Below are 19833 nucleotides of genomic sequence, written 5' to 3'. Positions count from 1 at the left end.
GTAGGGGCTGGAGGAGTTTACAGAGATAGGGAGGGGTGTAGGGGACTGGCAGAGGTTACAGAGATAGGGAGGGTCGTAGTGACTGGAGGAGGTTACAGAGATAGGGAGGGGTGTAGGGGGCTCGAGGAGGTTACAGTGATATGGATGGTTGTGGGGCTGGAGGAGGTTACAGAGATAGAGAGGGTTGTAGGTGCTGGAGGAGGTTACAGAGATAGAGAGGGTTGTAGGTGCTGGAGGAGGTTACAGAGATAGGGAGGGTTGTAGGGGCTGGAGGAGGTTACAGAGATAGGGAGGGTTGTAGGGGCTGGAGGAGGTTACAGTGATAGGGAGGGGTGTAGGGGCTGGAGGAGGTTACAGAGATAGGGATGGTTGTAGGGGCTGGAGGAGCTTACAGATTTAGTGGTGGTTGTAGGGACTGGAGCAGATTCCTGAGATAGGGAGGTTTGTAGGGCCAGGAGTAGGTTACAGAGATAGGGAGGGTTGTAGGGACTGGAGGAGGTTACAGAGATCTCAGAGCGTAGTGGGACTGGAGGAGGTTACAGAGGTATGGAAGGGTAGGGGCTGGAGGAGTTTACAGAGATAGGGAGGGGTGTAGGGGACTGGCGGAGGTTACAGAGATAGGGAGTGTTGTAGGGACTGGAGGAGGTTACAGAGATAGGGAGGGGTGTAATGGCTGGAGGATGTTACAGAGATATCGAGTGGTGTAGGGGCTGGAGAAAGTTACAGAGATCTCAGAGCGTAGTGGGACTGGAGGAGGTTACAGAGGTATGGAAGGGTAGGGGCTGGAGGAGTTTACAGAGACAGGGAGGGGTGTAGGGGGCTGGAGGAGGTTACAGACACAGGGAGGGTTGTAGGGGACTGGAGGAGGTTACAAAAATGGGGTGCGTTGTTGGGCCTGGAGGAGTGTACAGAGATAGGGAGGGTTGTAGGGGCTGGAGGAGGTTACAGAGTTAGGGAGGGTTGTAGTGGCTGGAGGAGGTTACAGAGATAGGGAGAGTTGTAGGGGCTGGAGGAGGTTACAGAGATAGGTAGGGTTGTAGGGGCTGGCGGTGGTTACAGAGATAGGGAGGATTGTGGTGTCTGGAGGAGGTTACAGAGATAGGGATGTTTCAGGGCCTGGAGGAGTTTACATAGATAGAGAGGGTGTAGGGGGCTGGAGGAGGTTACAGAGATAGGGAGGCTTGTAGGGTCTGGAGGATGTTACAGAGATAGGGAGGGTTGTGTGGCTGATAAAGGTTATAGAGATAGGGAGGGGTGTAGGGGCTGAAGGAGGATACAGAGATAGGGAGGGTTGTAGGGGCTGTGGGAGATTTTACAGTGATAGGGAGGGGTGTAGGGGCTGGAGGAGGTTACAGTGATATGGATGGTTGTGGGGCTGGAGGAGGTTACAGAGATAGAGAGGGTTGTTGGGGCTGGAGGATGTTCCAGAGTTAGGGAGGTTTGTAGGGGCAGGAGTAGGTTACAGAGATTGGGAGGGTTGTAGGGGCTGGTGGAGTTTACAGAGATAGGGAGGTGTGTCGGGGCTGGAGGAGATTACAGAGATAGGTATGTTTGTAGGGTCTGGAGGAGGTTACAGAGATAGGGAGGGGTGTAGGGGCTGGAGGATTTTACAGAGATAATGAGGATTGTAGTGGGCTGGAGGTTATTACAGAGATAGGGAGGGGTGTAATGGCTGGAGGAGGTTACAGAGATATCGAGTGGTGTAGGGGCTGGAGGAAGTTACCGAGATAGGGAGTGTTGTAGGGGCAGGAGGAGGTTACAGAGATAAGGAGGGTTGTAGGGACTGGAGGAGGTTACAGAGATCTCAGAGCGTAGTGGGACTGGAGGAGGTTACAGAGATAGGGAAGGGTGTAGGGGCTGGAGGAGTTTACAGAGATAGGGAGGGGTGTAGGGGACTGGCGGAGGTTACAGAGATAGGGAGTGTTGTAGGGACTGGAGGAGGTTACAGATTTAGGGAGGGGTGTAGGGGCTTGAGGAGGTTACAGAGACAGGGAGGGTTGTGGGGCTGGAGGAGGTTACAGAGATAGAGAGGGTTGTAGGGGCTGGAGGATGTTCCAGAGTTAGGGAGGTTTTTAGGGACTGGAGGAGGTTACAGAGATAGGGAGGGTTGTAGGGGCTGGAGGATTTTACAGAGATAGGGAGGGTTGTAGGGGCTGGAGGAGGTTACAGTGATAGGGAGGGTTGTAGGGGCTGGAGGAGGTTACAGAGATAGGGAGGGTTGTAGGGACTGGAGGAGGTTACAGAGTTAGGGATTGTTGTACCGACTGTAGGAGGTTACAGAGATAGGGAGGGTTGTAGTGACTGGAGGAGGTTACAGAGATAGGTAGGGGTGTAGGGACTGGAGGAGATTTCAGGTATAGGGAGTGGTGTAGGGGCTGGAGGAGGTTGCAGAGATAGGGAGGGTAGAAATGGCTGGAGGGTGTTACAGATATAGAGAGGTTTGTACGGGCTCAAGGAGGTTACAGAGTTAGGGAGGGGTGTAGGGGCTTGAGGAGGTTACAGAGATAGGGAGGGTTGTGGGGCTGTGGGAGATTTTACAGTGATAGGGAGGGGTGTAGGGGCTGGAGGAGGTTACAGAGATAGGGAGGGGTGTAGGGGACTGGCGGAGGTTAAAGAGATAGGGAGTGTTGTAGGGACTGGAGGAGGTTACAGAGATAGTGAGGGTTGTGTGGCTGGTAGAGGTTACAGAGATAGGGAGGAGTGTAGGGGTTGGAGGAGGTTACAGGGATAGGGAGGCTTGTAAGGTCTGGAGGAGTTTACAGAGATAGGGAGGGGTGTAGGTGCTGGAGGAGTTTACAGAGATAGGGAGGGTTGTGGGGCTGGAGGAGGTTACAGAGAGAGGGTGGGTTGTAGGAGCTGGATGAGGTTACAGAGATAGGGAGGGAGTAGGGCCGGAGGACGTTACAGAGATAGGGAGGTGTGTAGGGACTGGACAAGGTTATAGAGATAGGGAGGGTTGTAGGGACTGGAGGAGGTTTCAGAGATAGGGAGGGGTGTAGGGGCTGGAGGAGGTTACAGAGATAGGGAGGGTGTAGTGTCTGGAGGAGGTTACAGAGATAGGGATGGGTGTAGGGTCTGGAGGAGGTTACCGAGATAGGGAGGGTGTAGGGGCTGGAGGAGGTTACAGAGATAGGGAGGGGTGTAGGGACTGGAGGAGGTTACAGGGATAGGGAGGGTGTAGTGGCTGGAGGAGGTTACAGAGATAGGGAGGGTTGAGGGGCTGGAGGAGGTTACTGAGATAGGGAGGGTGTAAGGGCTGGAGGAGGTTACAGAGATAGGGAGGGTTGTAGGGACTGGAGGAGGTTACAGAGATAGGGATGGGTGTAGGGTCTGGAGGAGGTTACCGAGATAGGGAGGGTGTAGGGGCTGGAGGAGGTTACAGAGATAGGGAGGGGTGTAGGGGCTGGAGGAGGTTACAGAGATAGGGAGGGTGTAGTGGCTGGAGGAGGTTACAGAGATAGGGAGGGTTGAGGGGCTGGAGGAGGTTACTGAGATAGGGAGGGTGTAAGGGCTGGAGGAGGTTACAGAGATAGGGAGGGTTGTAGGGACTGGAGGAGGTTACAGAGATAGGGAGGGGTGTAGGGGCTGGTGGAGGTTACAGAGATAGTGAGGGTGTAGGGTCTGGAGGAGGTTACACAGATAGGGAAGGTTTTGGGGCTGGAGAATTTAACAAAGATAGGCAGGTTTTTAGGGGCTGAAGGAGGTGACAGAGATAGGGAGGGGTTTGGGGCTGGAGGACATTACGGAGATAGGGAGTGTTGTGTGGCTGGAGGAGGTTACAGAGATAGGGAGGGGTGTAGGGGCTGGAGGACGTTACAGAGATAGGGAGGGAGTAGGGCCGGAGGAGGTTACAGAGATAGGGAGGGGTGTAGGGGCTGGAGGAGGTTACAGGGATAGTGAGGGTTGTAGGGGCTGGAGGAGGTTACAGAGATAGGGAGGGTGTAGGGGCTGGAGGAGGTTACAGAGATAGGGAGGTTTTTAAGAGCTGGAGGAGGTTACAGAGATAGGGAGGGTGTAGGGGCTGGAGGAGGTTACAGAGATAGGGAGCATTGTGGGAGTGGGGGAGATTTTACAGAGATAGGGAGGGTTGTGGGATTGGGGGAGATTTTACAGAGATAGGGAGCGTTGTGGGAGTGGGGGAGATTTTACAGAGATAGGGAGGGTTGTGGGATTGGGGGAGATTTTACAGAGATAGGGAGCGTTGTGGGAGTGGGGGAGATTTTACAGAGATAGGGAGCGTTGTGGGAGTGGGGGAGATTTTACAGAGATAGGGAGCGTTGTGGGAGTGGGGGAGATTTTACAGAGATAGGGAGGATTGTGGGAGTGGGGGAGATTTTACAGAGATAGGGAGCGTTGTGGGAGTGGGGGAGATTTTACAGAGATAGGGAGCGTTGTGGGAGTGGGGGAGATTTTACAGAGATAGGGAGCGTTGTGGGAGTGGGGGAGATTTTACAGAGATAGGGAGCGTTGTGGGAGTGGGGGAGATTTTACAGAGACAGGGAGCGTTGTGGGTGTGGGGGAGATTTTACAGAGACAGGGAGCGTTGTGGGAGTGGGGGAGATTTTACAGAGATAGGGAGCGTTGTGGGAGTGGGGGAGATTTTACAGAGATAGGGAGGGTTGTGGGAGTGGGGGAGATTTTACAGAGACAGGGAGCGTTGTGGGAGTGGGGGAGATTTTACAGAGATAGGGAGCGTTGTGGGAGTGGGGGAGATTTTACAGAGATAGGGAGAGTTGTGGGAGTGGGGGAGATTTTACAGAGATAGGGAGCGTTGTGGGAGTGGGGGAGATTTTACAGAGATAGGGAGCGTTGTGGGAGTGGGGGAGATTTTACAAAGATAGGGAGGGTTGTGGGAGTGGGGGAGATTTTACAGAGATAGTGAGCGTTGTGGGAGTGGGGGAGATTTTACAGAGATAGGGAGCGTTGTGGGAGTGGGGGAGATTTTACAGAGATAGGGAGCGTTGTGGGAGTGGGGGAGATTTTACAGAGATAGGGAGCGTTGTGGGAGTGGGGGAGATTTTACAGAGATAGGGAGCGTTGTGGGAGTGGGGGAGATTTTACAGAGACAGGGAGCGTTGTGGGAGTGGGGGAGATTTTACAGAGATAGGGAGCGTTGTGGGAGTCGTGGAGATTTTACAGAGATAGGGAGAGTTGTGGGAGTGGGGGAGATTTTACAGAGATAGGGAGCGTTGTGGGAGTGGGGGAGATTTTACAGAGATAGGGAGCGTTGTGGGAGTGGGGGAGATTTTACAGAGATAGGGAGGGTTGTGGGAGTGGGGGAGATTTTACAGAGATAGGGAGGGTTGTGGGAGTGGGGGAGATTTTACAGAGACAGGGAGCGTTGTGGGAGTGGGGGAGATTTTACAGATTTAGGGAGCGTTGTGGGAGTGGGGGAGATTTTACAGAGATAGGGAGCGTTGTGGGAGTGGGGGAGATTTTACAGAGATAGGGAGCGTTGTGGGAGTGGGGGAGATTTTACAGAGATAGGGAGCGTTGTGGGAGTGGGGGAGATTTTACAGAGATAGGGAGCATTGTGGGAGTGGGGGAGATTTTACAGAGATAGGGAGGGGAGAGTTCATGGAGTCATTTGAAAACAAGGATTTGAATCTCTTCAAAATTGCTGAACAGATTCACCACAATTGTGAAGGAAGAAATCTTTGAGGAATGTGTTACGTATGGAAAGAATCCTTTGTACACTCTCAATGTGAAACGTTTGGATGCCTGGACAGTGCTGTGGGAACTGAGACTATATTTTTCCCTCTATTATTGCTTTCGGCTTTAGGACCCAGGAGATCTCTTTACACTGCAGAGCAATGGAAGGTGTGAACCCTCCTCTGAACAGAGCAGACCCCTGAGTTTGTTCAGCTGCCCACATGCAGTTAAACGTGAATAAATAGGAAGTCACCGTTTTGAATATGATAAAGTAAGATGGCCAGACACCCAGTTTTGCAGCAGATAGAGCAGATTTCATCACATCGGGGCCTGTGCTGGTACCTCATGGTATTTTAGCAGCTCACTGTCTTGTACTATTCACAAGGACACCTGAGAGAAGTCCTGCTCACCAATGGAATGATGAATCAGAAATCACTGATAGCAAAATCAACCAATTAGAGGCTGGCTGCTTCCAAATGGTCAGTCCCTTTGGTTAAACCTTGGTCATGATCATCTCTAGATTGGCCAGTGTACTCGCAAGGAGTGGTCCCATCAGGGCCTCTCCTCTTTCCTATCAACACCACAATGTTGTCCTACCAGCCTCATTGGCTAATGTTCGGATTCTGGGTCCTTCTGACTTGGACTCTAGATGTGGCACTTGGTTCTTAGACAGACTGGAGACATACTCTGGTGTCTGCTTAACACTTGTTTATTAGTACTACATCTAAACAGGGTAGAGTAGGCATCTTGCTCCCAGGCATGATTCCAACTTCCCCCTCTCTCTCCAGACAGAGAGTCTAATACATGATTGACTGACGTCAACAGTACATCATCATCTATGTCATCCATTAGCATATCCCATCTGTTAACCCTTTATGCTACACTAATAATAATATCAGTAAATCATTTCCAGGTCAGGCAGTCAATACAAAAGGGATTGGAGCATTGTTTTCATCAAAGCCACATCCTGATACACCATCACGCCATACTTCGATTCAAAATACCAAGCAGATACCAAATCCGAAGACACTGTTGAATCCAGAATGTGATTTGAAAGGGAGAGCATCATGCACTCTGCACTTTGTACCCATGTGTTATTGATGTCAGGCATCAAGGAAAGGGATTTGTGATTCAGCACATTTTTGTCAGAAAAGCACAAATTTAACATCCTAAGTGCAGGTAGATCACCGCTGAGATCCTTCTTTTATTTGCCTGCATTGTTTTCAAACAATAGCATGACTGCTACTGAGTAATGTCAACTCTATCATGCCATGAATCTGATGAGAGAATTGACTGCGGTGTAATCTACAGAGACTCCTCTGCGGCAAGAGATCTGATGTATGGAAAAACAACAGTGAAAACACTGAGCGAGAACATTTGAGTGCCATATTCTATATAAAAACCCTCAGATTACATTGAAGTAAATGGTCTTTTTTTTGACAACTGATGCCTCAAACGAGGATGCAACAAAATATTTCCTCTTATCGTTTTGAGATGTTTCAGTTTTGAGAAGGGGGAGCAGTATTTCCTTTTGGAAGATGCTGACCTCTGCATTTCTGTGATTGGAGCGCAGTGATAAAGGGAGTTCAGTGACTGTTCTAGAGGACAAGTGCAATTTATTGAGGCAGGATGTGACCAGCTGGTGACCCCGATTGACAAGTTGCTGAAACGTTGGAGACCGGTGACAAGCTACTTCCCGATTGTAGGTGAGGAGAAGGTCCCCAGAACGCTGTGGAGATGATTCAGGGATAAGGGAGTTCACAACGGAGTGTCTTGTCAGCAACGTTCTGAAGTTAGTCACGGCGTGTATTGAAGATTTGGAGGATGATGCGTTCAGCATCCTCTCAGTGTACGAGCTGGTGAATGACGTGAATAGGAATCTGACAACAGGGGTTTGGGAAGGCTGTGTGGGTTCACAGTGAATAGCAGACTGGAGCAATTAACACGAAATGTGGCAGGAAACAGTGAGAGGAAGAATGAAGTCATGAAGTGACTGCTATAACTTCACTGAAAAGTCTTCACCACAGAATGTCCAAAGTAGCCTTTGCAAATGCTGGTGTTCTTTACAGAAGTTTACACTGCTGCTTAAGAGATTGATAATGGGTGAAGCACTGGGTCTTGTGGAATCATTGTGAAACCCTCCAAGGGATGGAACATTGTCAGCCCAGTGAGGAGAGAGACCTGGAATGTTTCAGCAAAGCTGAGAGAGGACAAAGATGAAGACAGTCAGCTCCTATACATTCTCCAGACGGTGCAGCAATGCTCCCACACAACCAGATTTCTCCAGTGTATGAAAAAGCAAGGCTGGAAGGGGACAGGATGAAATATAAAGATGAAGCAGTCTTAGGGACCAAAACACTTCTGAATGCAGCCAGAAATGGATAAAAGTATAAACATGAGTCATTCCCATGGTGGGTATATGCTTTAAATTGTTAATATTATTATTAGTTAGTCTACTAAAAATATTTATTCATTGGTAGTATAGCTATTCTTGGATATTATGGTTATAATCTGCCCTCAAGGGATAGCAGCACGACATCACTAAAAGGGGGTGTGTCATACGATCCAGCTGGACTTGCACTTTTGCTTTGAGCAGAGCAAACACTCTCACTCTCTCTCTCACTCTCTCTCTCACACACACTCTCTCTCACACTCTCTCTCACTCTCGCTCTCTCTCACACACTCTCACTCTCTCTCTCAGTCTGTCTCTCACACACACACTCTCACTCTCTCTCTCACTCTCTCTCTCACACACACTCTCTCTCACTCTCTCACTCACTCTCTCTCTCTCACACACACACTCTCACTCTCTCTCTCACTCTCTCTCTCTCACACACACTCTCTCTCTCACTCTCACTCTCACACACACACTCTCTCTCACTCTCTCTCTCTCACACACACACTCTCACTCTCTCTCTCACTCTCTCTCTCACACACACTCTCACCCTCTCTCTCACTCTCTCTCTCTCACACACACTCTCACCCTCTCTCTCACTCTCAATCTCACACACACACTCTCTCTCACTCTCTCTCTCACACACACACTCTCACTCTCTCTCTCACTCTCTCTCTCACTATCTCTCTCTCACACACACACTCTCACTCTCTCTCTCAATCTCTCACTCACACACACACTCTCACCCTCTCTCTCAATCTCACTCTCACACACACACTCTCTCTCACACACACTCTCTCTCTCACTCACTCTCTCACACTCACTCTCTCTCACACTAACTCTCATTCACACACTCTCACTCTCACACACTGTCACTCTCAGACACTCTCACTCTCTCTCTCACACACAGACTCTCTCTCACTCTCACTCTCAAACACACACTCTCACTCTCTCTCTCACTCTCTCTCTCACACACACACTCTCACTCTCTCTCTCACTCTCACTCTCACACACACACTCTCTCTCACTCTCACTCTCACACACACACACTCTCACTCTCTCTCTCACTCTCTCACAAACACACTCTCTCTCACTCTCTCTCACACACACACATTCTCACTCTCTCTCTCACACACACACTCTCTCTCAATCTCTCTCAAACACAAACTCTCACTCTCTCTCTCTCACTCTCTCACACACACACTCTCACCATCTCTCTCACTCTCACTCTCACACACACACTCTCTCTCACTCTCTCTCTCTCACACACACACTCTCACTCTCTCTCTCACTCTCTCTCTCTCACACACACACTCTCACTCTCTCTCTCACTCTCTCTCTCACACACACTCTCATTCTCTCTCTCACCCTCAATCTCACACACACACTCTCTCTCACACACATTCTTTCTCTCACTCACTCTCTCTCACACACTCTCACTCTCACACACTCTCACTCTCTCTCTCACACACACACTCTCTCTCACTCTCACTCTCACACACACACTCTCACTCTCTCTCTCACTCTCTCTCACACAAACACTCTCACTCTCTCTCTCACTCTCACTCTCACACACACACTCTCTCTCACTCTCACTCTCACACACACACTCTCACTCTCTCTCTCACTCTCTCACACACACACACTCTCTCTCACTCTCTCTCACACACACACTCTCACTCTCTCTCTCTCACACACACACTCTCTCTCACTCTCTCTCACACACACACTCTCACTCTCTCTCTCACTCTCTCTCACACACACACTCTCACTCTCTCTCTCACTCTCACTCTCACACACACACTCTCACTCTCTCTCTCTCACACACACTCTCTCACTCTCTCTCACACACACACTCTCACTCTCTCTCTCACTCTCTCTCTCACACACACACTCTCTCTCACTCTCTCTCTCACACACACACTCTCTCTCACACTCTCTCTCACACACACACTCTCTCTCACACTCTATCTCACACACACACTCTCACTCTCTCTCACTCTCTCTCTCTCACACACACTCTCACTATCTCTCTCACTCTCACAAACACTCTCTCTCATATACTCTCTCTCTCTCACTCACTCTCTCTCACACACTGTCACTCTCTCTCTCACTCTCGCTCTCACACACACACTCTCTCTCACTCTCTCTCACAAACACACTCTCACTCTCTCTCTCACTCTCTCTCACACACACACTCTCACTCTCTCTCTCACTCACTCTCACACACACACTCTCTCTTACTCTCACTCTCACACACACACTCTCACTCTCAAACTCTCTCTCACACACACACTCTTACTCTCTCTCACTCTCACTCTCACACACACACACACTCTCTCTCACACACACTCTCTCTCTCTCTCACTCAATCTCTCTCACACACTCTCTCTCTCTCTCTCACTCTCTCTCTCACACACACACTCTCTCTCACTCTCACACACACACTCTCACTATCTCTCTCTCACTCTCTCTCACACACACACTCTCACTCTCTCTCTCACTCTCACACACACACTCTCTCTCACTCTCTCTCACACACATAGTCTCACTCTCTCTCTCACTCTCTCTCTCTCACACACTCTCACTTTCTCTCTCGCTCTCTTTCTCTCACACACACACTCTCACTCTCTCTCTCACTCTCACACACACACTCTCACTCTCTCTCACACACACACTCTCACTCTCTCTCTCACTCTCACACACACACTCTCTCTCACTCTCACACACACACTCTCTCTCACTCTCACTCTCACACACACACTCACTCTCTCTCTCACGCTCTCTCACACACACACTCTCACTCTCTCTCTCACTCTCACTCTCACACACACACTGTCTCTCACTCTCTCTCTCACACACACACTCTCACTCTCTCTCTCACTCTCTCTCTCTCACACACACACTCTCACTCTCTCCCTCACTCTCTCTCTCACACACACACTCTCACTCTCTCTCACTCTCACTCTCACACACACACTCTCTATCACTCTCTCTCTCACACACACACACTCTCACTCTCTCTCTCACTCTCACTCTCTCTCACTCTCTCTCACTCTCTCTCTCTCACAAACACACTCTCACTCTCTCTCTCACTCTCTCTCTCACACACACTCTCACTCTCTCTCTCACTCTCAATCTCACACACACACTCTCTCTCACACACACTCTTTCTCTCACTCACTCTCTCTCACACACTCTCACTCTCACACACTCTCACTCTCTCTCTCACACACACACTCTCTCTCACTCTCACTCTCACACACACACTCTCACTCTCTCTCTCACTCTCTCTCACACAAACACTCTCACTCTCTCTCTCACTCTCACTCTCACACACACACTCTCTCTCCCTCTCACTCTCACACACACACTCTCACTCTCTCTCTCACTCTCTCACACACACACTCTCTCCCACACACACACTCTCACTGTCTCTCTCACACACACATTCTCTCTCACTCTCTCTCACAAACACACTCTCACTCTCTCTCTCACTCTCTCTCACACACACACTCTCACTCTCTCTCTCACTCTCACTCTCACACACACACTCTCTCTCACTCTCACTCTCACACACACACTCTCACTCTCTCACTCTCACACACACTCTCTCACTCTCTCTCACACACACACTCTCACTCTCTCTCTCACTCTCTCTCTCACACACACACTCTCTCTCACTCTCTCTCTCACACACACACTCTCTCTCACACTCTCTCTCACACACACTCTCTCTCACTCTATCTCACACACACACTCTCACTCTCTCTCACTCTCTCTCTCTCTCACACACACTCTCACTCTCTCTCTCACTCTCACTCTCACACACACACTCTCTCTGACACACACTCTATCTCTCTCACTCACTCTCTCTCACACACTCTCACTCTCTCTCTCTCACTCTCTCTCTCACACACACACTATCTCTCACTCTCTCTCACACACACACTCTCACTCTCTCTCTCACTCTCTCTCACACACACACTCTCACTCTCTCTCTCACTCACTCTGACACACACACTCTCTCTCACTCTCACACACACACTCTCACTCTCACACTCTCTCTCACACACACACTCTTACTCTCTCTCACTCTCACTCTCACACACACACTCTCTCTCACACACACTCTCTCTCTCTCTCACTCAATCTCTCTCACACACTCTCACTCTCTCTCTCACTCTCTCTCTCACACACACTCTCTCTCACTCTCACTCTCACACACACACTCTCACTCTCTCTCTCACTCTGTCTCACACACATAGTCTCACTCTCTCTCTCACTCTCTCTCTCCCACACACTCTCACTTTCTCTCTCACTCTCTCTCTCTCACACACACACTCTCACTCTCTCTCTCTCACTCTCACACACACACTCTCACTCTCTCTCACACACACACTCTCAATCTCTCTCACTCTCACTCTCACACACACACTCTCTCTCACTCTCACTCTCACACACACACTCACTCTCTCTCTCACTCTCTCTCACACACACACTCTCACTCTCTCTCTAACTCTCACTCTCACACACACACTCTCTCTCACTCTCACTCTCACACACACAATCTCACTCTCTCTCTCACACACACACTCTCTCTCACTCTCTCTCACACACACACTCTCTCTCACTCTCTCTCTCACACACATACTCTCACTCTCTCTCTCTCACTCTCTCTCTCTCACACACACACTCTCACTCCCTCCCTCACTCTCTCCCTCACTCTCTCTCTCACACACACACTCTCTCTCACACACACTCTCTCTCTCTCTCACTCAATCTCTCTCACACCCTCTCACTCTCTCTCTCACTCTCCCTCTCACACACACACTCTCTCTCACTCTCACTCTCACACACACATCTCACTCTCTCTCTCACTCTCTCTCTCTCACACACACTCTCTCTCACTCTCTCTCACACACACACTCTCACTCTCTCACACACACACTCTCTCTCACTCTCTCTCACACACACTCACTCTCACTCTCTCTCACAGACACACTCTCACTCTCTCCCTCACTCTCACTCTCACACACACACTCTCTCTAACACACACTCTCTCTCTCTCTCACTCAATCTCTCTCACACCTTCTCACTCTCTCTCTCACTCTCCCTCTCACACACACACTCTCTCTCACTCTCACTCTCACACACACATCTCTCTCTCACTCTCTCTCTCTCACACACACTCTCTCTCACTCTCTCTCACACACACACTCTCACTCTCTCACACACACACTCTCTCACTCTCTCTCACACACACTCTCTCTCACTCTCTCTCACACACACACTCTCACGCTCTCTCTCACTCTCACTCTCACACACACACTCTCTCTCACTCTCACACACACACTCTCACTCTCTCTCACACACTCTCTCTCTCACTCTCTCTCACACACATACTCTCACTCTCTCTCTCACTCTCTCACACACACACTCTCACTCTGTCTCTCACTCTCTCTCCATCACACACTCTCACTCTCTCTCCCACTCTCTCTCTCTCACACACACACTCTCACTCTCTCTCTCACTCCCTCTCTCACACACACACTCTCACACACACTCTCTCTCACTCTCTCTCTCTCACACACACTCGCACTCTCTCTTTCACTCTCACTCTCACGCACACACTCTCTCTCACACACACACTCTCACTCTCTCTCTCACTTCCTCTCTCACACACACACTCTCTCTCACTCTCTCTCACACACAAACTCTCACTGTCTCTCTCACACACACACTCTCCCTCACTCTCTCTCTCACACACACACTCTCACTCTCTCTCTCACTCTCTCTCACACACACACTCTCACTCTCTCCCTCACTCTCTCTCTCACACACACACTCTCTCACACACTCTCACTCTCTCTCTCACTCTCTCTCTCTCACACACACACTCTCACTCTCTCTCTCACTCCCTCTCTCACACACACAATCTCACACACACACTCTCTCTCACTCTCTCTCTCACACTCACACTCTCACTCTCTCTCTCACACACACACTCTCAATCACTCTCTCTCTCACACACACACTCTCACTCTCTCCCACACACATACTCTCACTCTCTCTCTCACTCTCTCACACACACACTCTCACTCTCTCTCCCTCTCTCTCTCTCTCAAACACTCACTCTCTCTCTCACTCTCTCTCTCTCACACACACTCTCACTCTCTCTCTCACTCCCTCTCTCACACACACAATCTCACACACACACTCTCTCTCACTCTCTATCTCTCACACACACTCGCACTCTCTCTCTCACTCACTCTCACGCACACACTCTCTCTCACACACACTCTCACACACACACTCACTCTCTCTCTCACTCTCTCTCACACAAACACTCTCACTCTCTCTCTCACTCTCACTCTCACACACACACTCTCTCTCACTCTCACTCTCACACACACACTCTCACTCAATCTCTCACTCTCTCTCTCACACACACACTCTCTCTCACTCTCTCTCACACACACACTCTCACTGTCTCTCTCACACACACGCTCTCCCTCACTCTCTCTCTCACACACACACTCTCACTCTCTCTCACACACACACTCTCACTCTCTCCCTCACTCTCTCTCTCACACACACACTCTCTCACACACACTCTCTCTCACACACACACACTCTCTCTCACTCTCACTCTCACACACACAATCTCACACACACACTCTCCCTCAATCTCTCTCTCACACACACACTCTCACTCTCTCTCACTCTCACTCTCACACACACACTCTCTCTCACACACACTCTCTCTCTCTCTCACTCAATCTCTCTCACACACTCTCACTCTCTCTCTCACTCTCTCTCTCTCACACACACTCTCTCTCACTCTCACTCTCACACACACACTCTCACTCTCTCTCTCACTCTCTTTCTCTCACACACACTCTCTCTCACTCTCTCTCACACACACACACTCACTCTCACACACACACACTCTCTCTCACTCTCTCTCACACACACTCTCTCTCACTCTCTCTCACACACACACTCTCACGCTCTCTCTCACTCTCACTCTCACACACACACTCTCTCTCACTCACACACACACTCTCTCTCACTCACACACACACTCTCACTCTCTCTCTCACACACACTCTCTCTCACTCTCTCTCTCACACATACTCTCACTCTCTCTCTCACTCTCTCACACACACACTCTCACTGTCTCTCTCACTCTCTCTCTCTCACACACACACTCTCACTCTCTCTCACACACACTATCTCTCACTCTCTCTCACACACACACTCACTCTCTCTCTCACTCTCTCTCACACAAACACTCTCACTCTCTCTCTCACTCTCACTCTCACACACACACTCTCTCTCACTCTCACTCTCACACACACACTCTCACTAAATCTCTCACTCTCTCTCTCACACACACACTCTCTCTCACTCTCTCTCACACACACACTCTCACTGTCTCTCTCACACAGACACTCTCCCTCACTCTCTCTCTCACACACACACTCTCACTCTCTCTCTCACTCTCTCTCTCACACACACACTCTCTCACACACTCTCTCACTCTCTCTCTCACTCTCTCTCTCTCACACACACACTCTCACTCTCTCTCTCACTCCCTCTCTCACACACACAATATCACACACACACTCTCTCTCACTCTCTCTCTCACACTCTCACTCACTCTCTCTCTCACACATACACTCTCACTGTCTCTCTCACACACACACTCTCACTCTCTCTCACACACATACTCTCACTCTCTCTCTCACTCTCTCACACACACACTCTCACTCTCTCTCTCACTCTCTCTCTCTCAAACACTCTCACTCTCTCTCTCACTCTCTCTCTCTCACACACACACTCTCACTCTCTCTCTCACTCCCTCTCTCACACACACAATCTCACACACACACTCTCTCTCACTCTCTCTCTCTCACACACACTCGCACTCTCCCTCTCACTCACTCTCACGCACACACTCTCTCTCACACACACTCTCACACACACACTCACTCTCTCTCTCACTCTCTCTCACACAAACACTCTCACTCTCTCTCTCACTCTCACTCTCACACACACACTCTCTCTCACTCTCACTCTCACACACACACTCTCACTCAATCTCTCACTCTCTCTCTCTCAAACACTCTCACTCACTCTCTCTCTCACACACACACTCTCACTGTCTCTCTCACACACACACTCTCTCTGTCTCTCTCACACACACACTCTCACTCTCTCTCACACACATACTCTCACTCTCTCTCTCACTCTCTCACACACACACTCTCACTCAATCTCTCAATCTCTCACTCTCTCTCTCTCAAACACTCTCACTCACTCTCTCTCTCACACACACACTCTCACTGTCTCTATCACACACACACTCTCACTCTCTCCCTCACTCTCTCTCTCACACACACACTCTCTCACACACACTCTCTCTCTCACACACACACTCTCTCTCACTCTCACTCTCACACACACAATCTCACACACACACTCTCCCTCAATCTCTCTCTCACACACACACTCTCACTCTCTCTCACTCTCACTCTCACACACACACACTCTCTCACACACACTCTCTCTCTCTCTCACTCAATCTCTCTCACACACTCTCACTCTCTCTCTCACTCTCTCTCTCACACACACACTCTCTCTCACTCTCACTCTCACACACACACTCTCACTCTCTCTCTCACTCTCTCTCTCTCACACACACTCTCTCTCACTCTCTCTCACACACACACTCTCACTCTCTCACACACACACTCTCTCTCACTCTCTCTCACACACACTCTCTCTCACTCTCTCTCACACACACACTCTCACGCTCTCTCTCACTCTCACTCTCACACACACACTCTCTCTCACTCACACACACACTCTCACTCTCTCTCTCATACACACTCTCTCTCACTCTCTCTCTGACACATACTCTCACTCTCTCTCTCAGTCTCACACAAACACACTCTCACTGTCTCTCTCACTCTCTCTCTCTCTCACACACACTCTCACTCTCACACACACTCTCTCTCACTCTCTCTCACACACACACTCACTCTCTCTCTCACTCTCTCTCACACAAACACTCTCACTCTCTCTCTCACTCTCACTCTCACACACACACTCTCTCTCACTCTCACTCTCACACACACACTCTCACTCAATCTCTCACTCTCTCTCTCACACACACACTCTCTCTCACTCTCTCTCACACACACACTCTCACTGTCTCTCTCACACACACACTCTCCTTCACTCTCTCTCTCACACACACACTCTCACTCTCTCTCTCACTCTCTCTCACACACACACTCTCACTCTCTCCCTCACTATCTCTCTCACACACACACTCTCTCACACACACTCTCTCTCTCTCTCACTCTCTCTCTCACACACACACACTCTCTCTCACTCTCACTCTCACACACACAATCTCACACACACACTCTCCCTCAATCTCTCTCTCACACACACACTCTCACTCTGTCTCACTCTCACTCTCACACACACACTCTCTCTCACACACACTCTCTCTCTCTCTCACTCAATCTCTCTCACACACTCTCACTCTCTCTCTCACTCTCTCTCTCACACACACACTCTCTCTCACTCTCACTCTCACACACACACTCTCCCTCTCTCACTCTCTCTCTCTCACACACACTCTCTCTCACTCTCTCTCACACACACACTCTCACTCTCACACACACACACTCTCTCTCACTCTCTCTCACACACACTCTCTCTCACTCTCTCTCACACAAACACTCTCACGCTCTCTCTCACTCTCACTCTCACACACACACTCTCTCTCACTCTCTCTCACAAACATACTCTCACTCTCACTCTCACACACACACACTCTCACTGTCTCTCTCACTCTCTCTCTCTCACACACACACTCTCACTCTCTCTCACACACACTCTCTCTCACTCTCTCTCACACACACACTCACTCTCTCTCTCACTCTCTCTCACACACACACTCTCACTCAATCTCTCACTCTCTCTCTCACACACACACTCTCTCTCACTCTCTCTCACACACACACTCTCACTGTCTCTCTCACACACACACTCTCCCTCACTCTCTCTCTCACACACACACTCTCACTCTCTCTCTCACTCTCTCTCACACACACACTCTCACTCTCTCCCTCACTCTCTCTCTCACACACACACTCTCTCACACACTCTCTCACTCTCTCTCTCACTCTCTCTCTCTCTCCCACACACACTCTCACTCTCTCTCTCACTCCCTCTCTCACACACACAATCTCACAGACACACTCTCTCTCACTCTCTCTCTCTCACACACACTCGCACTCTCTCTCTCACTCACTCTCACGCACACACTCTCTCTCACACACTCTCTCACACACACAATCTCTCTCACTCTCTCTCTCACACACACACTCTCACTCTCTCTCACTCTCACTCTCACACACACACTCTCTCTCACACACACTCTCTCTCTCTCTCACTCAATCTCTCTCACACACTCTCACTCTCTCTCTCACTCTCTCTCTCTCACACACACTCTCTCTCACTCTCACTCTCACACACACACTCTCACTCTCTCTCTCACTCTCTCTCTCTCACACACACTCTCTCTCACTCTCTCTCACACACACACACTCACTCTCACACACACACACTCTCTCTCACTCTCTCTCACACACACTCTCTCTCACTCTCTCTCACACACACACTCTCACGCTCTCTCTCACTCTCACTCTCACACTCACACTCTCTCTCACTCACACACACACTCTCTCTCACTCACACACACACTCTCACTCTCTCTCTCACACACACTCTCTCTCACTCTCTCTCACACATACTCTCACTCTCTCTCTCACTCTCACACACACACACTCTCACTGTCTCTCTCACTCTCTCTCTCTCACACACACACTCTCACTCTCTCTCACACACACTCTCTCTCACTCTCTCTCACACACACACTCACTCTCTCTCTCACTCTCTCTCACACAAACACTCTCACTCTCTCTCTCACTCTCACTCTCACACACACACTCTCTCTCACTCTCACTCTCACACACACACTCTCACTAAATCTCTCACTCTCTCTCTCACACACACACTCTCTCACTCTCTCTCACACACATTCTCTCTCACTCTCTCTCACACACACACTCTCACGCTCTCTCTCACTCTCACTCTCACACACACACTCTCTCTCACCCTCACACACACACTCTCACTCTCTCACACAAACTCTCTCTCACTCTCTCTCACACACATACTCTCACTCTCTCTCTCACTCTCTCACACACACACTCTCACTCTCTCTCTCACTCTCTCTATCTCACACACTCTCACTCTCTCTCTCACTCTCTCTCTCTCACACACACACTCTCACTCTCTCTCTCACTCCCTCTCTCACACACACACTTTCACACACACACTCTCTCTCACTCTCTCTCTCTCACACACACTCGCACTCTCTCTTTCACTCTCACTCTCACGCACACACTCTCTCTCACTCTCACACACACACTCTCACTCTCTCTCTCAATCTCTCTCTCACACACACACTCTCTCTCACTCTCTCTCACACACACACTCTCACTCTCTCTCTCACACACACACTCTCTCTCACTCTCTCTCTCACACACACACACTCACTCTCTCTCTCACTCTCTCTCACACACACACTCTCACTCTCTCCCTCACTCTCTCTCTCACACACACACTCTCTCACACACTCTCACTCTCTCTCTCACTCTCTCTCTCTCACACACACACTCTCACTCTCTCTCTCACTC

The 19833-nt window shown here is 49.8% G+C and overlaps 1 protein-coding gene across 1 annotated transcript in view; it reads right to left on the bottom strand.

The window, feature by feature from the left end:
• LOC121275111 (zinc finger protein GLI2-like) overlaps positions 1-19833 on the bottom strand; it is a gene marked incomplete at both ends in the record, with an annotated part of 298602 nt that overhangs the window by 40245 nt on the left and 238524 nt on the right. The gene's annotated exons all lie outside the window — the stretch shown is intronic.

The sequence above is a fragment of the Carcharodon carcharias genome, assembly GCF_017639515.1.
Source record: "Carcharodon carcharias isolate sCarCar2 chromosome X unlocalized genomic scaffold, sCarCar2.pri SUPER_X_unloc_9, whole genome shotgun sequence".
Taxonomy (NCBI): domain Eukaryota; kingdom Metazoa; phylum Chordata; class Chondrichthyes; order Lamniformes; family Lamnidae; genus Carcharodon; species Carcharodon carcharias.
The sequence above is the reverse complement of the archived record's forward strand: the minus strand, read 5'-3'. Positions and strand labels throughout refer to the sequence as shown.